This window comes from Triticum dicoccoides, chromosome 2A (assembly GCF_002162155.2).
Source record: "Triticum dicoccoides isolate Atlit2015 ecotype Zavitan chromosome 2A, WEW_v2.0, whole genome shotgun sequence".
In the NCBI taxonomy this organism is placed as follows: Eukaryota; Viridiplantae; Streptophyta; class Magnoliopsida; order Poales; family Poaceae; genus Triticum; species Triticum dicoccoides.
This window is the reverse complement of record NC_041382.1, coordinates 710611854-710615662: the sequence shown is the minus strand read 5'-3', so window position 1 is coordinate 710615662 and position 3809 is coordinate 710611854.

Sequence of the window (3809 nt, the reverse complement as noted above, 5' to 3'; positions counted from 1 at the left end):
CTTGTGCGTATTCAGTTTCCCTTATATATTAGTCAAGGTTATAGTAATGTAATTCATGAGTTATGCATGTGTGTGCAGTTTCCACTATATTCTCCTAGAGATTAAGCTTGAGCAGGGAGTAGTAACCGTCTTGGACTCTAAATGAAAAGATCCCAAGGAGTATGCGGAAATGACTGAAATCCTCAAGAAGTAAGTTAAATCGATCATTATCCACCATATCAGCAACTTTGTTCATTTCCTGATATCAAGTAATTGTTTTCTTTGTCCGGCAGGGTTTGGAGAAAATTCACCAAAACAGTTCCGGGACTGCCGAAGGAGCTGGAATTTAGACACCCAAAAGTAAGTACTATAGTAGCATGTTCCGCGCATCTCCTAGTGATTTAAGCGCTAGTTTCATCAATACCATTTAGCATTCTTGCTTATCAGTTTGATTGACCTCTATTTCTTATAAAGTGGTTGTGGCAGGAACAAGGGAATGATTTCTGTGGATACTACATCTGCGAGTCCATCCTCCACACGACCTGTGAGCGGGGCGGGTACTCTAACGAACAATATGAAGTACGTAAATAACAACATTCACAATTTTATTTTATTACCATCATTTGTGTTGAGTTTCATTCATTTATATATATATATATATATATGTATTGACCCCCTTCTTCAAATTAGATGTTTCGGAAGCGGGATGAACTCCTAGCACCAGCTCGCATGCGAGCAATTCAAGAGGAATTGGCAGCATTCTTTCTTGACCATGTGATCCCTGAAGACGGAGAATTCTATGTGGACCCTGAGTCCGTATGATTATATTTGTAAGAGATAATTATTATATATATGTAGCCGGTAGTGTCAGATAGATATACGAGAACTTGTTGTTCGACCAATCTCTCGGAGAAGGAGAGGTGGTCGATATCACTTCTCTCTGTATATATGCATATATGTTCATGATGATCTTCTGTTTCCTTCGTTTGCTTACTAGCTAGCTAGCGTGTCTAGTCCTCTCTATATACGTATGTATAGTACGTAGCGTCGACCAAGCATGGACATAACAGAGGACACTTCTCTCTATTAATTATAACTAGCTAACACAATATATGAAACACCTAAATTAACCCCCCAAAACCCCCAACCCCCCTCCCTATCAAAAAAACACAAAAACCCCAGCCACAGAAGTGCTGACGCGTGGATGCCTATTGGTCCCGGTTGGTGCCACCAACCGGGACCAAAGGGTCTCCACGTGGGCAATGCGCAGATCCCAGTCAGGAGACCCTTTGGTCCCGGTTGGTGGCACCAACCGGGACCAAAGGGTCTCCTGACTGGGCTCTGCGCACTGCCCACGTGGAGGGCCTTTAGTCCCGGTTCTGGATTGAACCGGGACTAAACGGGGGAGGTATTAGTACCGACACTTTAGTCCCGGTTCCGGAACCGGGACTAAAGGCCCTTACGAACCAGGACTATAGGCCCTTTTTCTACCAGTGCTTGTCGGCAGTCCAGGACGCGGACCTCAGACAAGAATTCTTTCGCATCCAGTCGGAGTTTGCGAACATCATCCATCAAGATGTCCTTCATACCTCGGGGCAGTTCTTCCTCAGATATCAACCATCCAACAGTGAGATAGATGAAATGCTACAAATGCAGGGTGACAACGACCGCGATTTCATGAGCATCACGACAGACGGGGGCTTCATCCACGTTCCTGTCCGATGAGTCGAGTCGATAGTAGTGATGTGTAGTTCTAAAACATTGATTGGCTCATGTTGTAATTATACTTTAATGAATTCGTATGTCTCTTTGGTTTGGACAGTCATTCAACTTAGATGTAATCGATGCTATTTATTAGTAGGACCATGAATCGTGCTATTAATGTCTTGCTTTTCTCTTCCGATCCTTTTGTTGCATACTTACATATTGCTTATGTATTGTCTGTTGTTTGGCTTGTGCATAGAGATGCCGTCGTATGTCGTGTACAAGGGTAAGGTTCCTGGAGTCTACGACGACTAGGAGGAGTGTCGGATACAGGTTCACCGTTTTAGCGGTAATAGTTACAAAGGGTACACCAGTAGGGCGGAGGCCGAATCTAGATACACCCACTATCTAGCGGGAGAGAGGAGGGAGCGTTGGAGGAACCGGATGAAGAACAGTTTGATCGCGATGATGCTCATCGTGATGACCACAGCTCTCTTCTATGTGATGGTAGTTTAGATGATCGATATCAACTTGTAATGTGAAGACAAACTCGATACTCACGGTCTTGAGACTTGTAATGTTTTATCTTTGTTCGGTCTTTTGAATTCGGAGACTAATATGATGAATTGTATTCGGAGACTAATCTTCTATTGTATTAGATGAATCTGATGTTGCTGTGTGCTGCTATCTATATTCTGTCTAATAATATATTTTATATTATGTCTAATAATATATTTTGTAACCTGCACAAAAATCAGAAAAGGAAAAAAAACCAAATAATCATACTAATGGCGCATCACCACCAGGTGCGCCATTAGTATGCCAAAGGATACTAATGGCGCATCAACAGAGAATGCGCCATTAGTATGACAAAGCCATGCTTACGTATGGCCCCCCGGGAGGCACACTAATGGCACATGCTGTTACATACTAATGGCGCACTAGTTGGTGCGCCATTAGTATACCAGATACTAATGGCGCACTGGCGCACCTATGGTGCGCCATTAGTAAGATATACTAGTGGCGTGCTACTAATGGCGCACTGGTAATGCGCCATTAGTAGGCAAAACCAGTGTGCCATTAGTAGGCCTTTTTCTAATAATGCATCATCGTATTCAGATTCAATAATTTCTCTTTCTCTAGCCCTAGCAATTTGTTCATCAAGAAATTCACTAAGGGGCACAGTAGTATCAGGCATAGAAGCAGTTTCATCATAAGTATCATGCATACAGAAGTGGCATCATCAATAACATGCGACATATCAGAACGAATAGCAGAAGCAGGTGTAGGTGTCGCAAACTTACTCATAACAGAAGGTGAATCAAGTGCAGAGCTAGATGGCAGTTCCTTACCTCCCCTCGTAGTTGAGGGATAAATCTTGGTTTTTGGATCTCTCAAGTTCTTCATAGTGTCCAGGAGATATAAATCCCAAGTGACTCAAAGAATAGAGCTATGCTCCCCGGCAACAGCGCCAGAAATTAGTCTTGATAACCCACAAGTATAGGGGATCGCAACAGCTTTCGAGGGTAGAGTATTCAACCCAAATTTATTGATTCGACACAAGGGGAGGCAAAGAATATTCTCAAGTATTAGCAGCTGAGTTATCAATTCAACCACACCTGGAAACTTAGTATCTGCAGCAAAGTGTTTAGTAGCAAAGTAATATGATAGTGGCGGTAGCGGCAACAAAAGTAAAGACAGCAAAAGTAATGTTTTTGGTATTTTGTAGTGATTGTAACAGTAGGAGCAAGAAAGTAAATAAGCGAGAACCAGTATATGGAAAACTTGTAGGCACCGGATCAGTGATGGATAATTATGCCGGATGCGGTTCATCATGTAACAGTCATAACATAGGGTGACACAGAACTAGCTCCAATTCATCAATGTAATGTAGGCATGTATTCCGTATATAGTCATACGTGCTTATGGAAAAGAACTTGCATGACATCTTTTGTCCTACCCTCCCGTGGCAGCGGGGTCCTATTGGAAACTAAGGGATATTAAGGCCTCCTTTTAATAGAGAACCAGAACAAAGCATTAGCACATAGTGAATACATGAACTCCTCAAACTATGGTCATCACCGGGAGTGATCCCGATTATTGTCACTTTGGGGTTGCCGGATCAT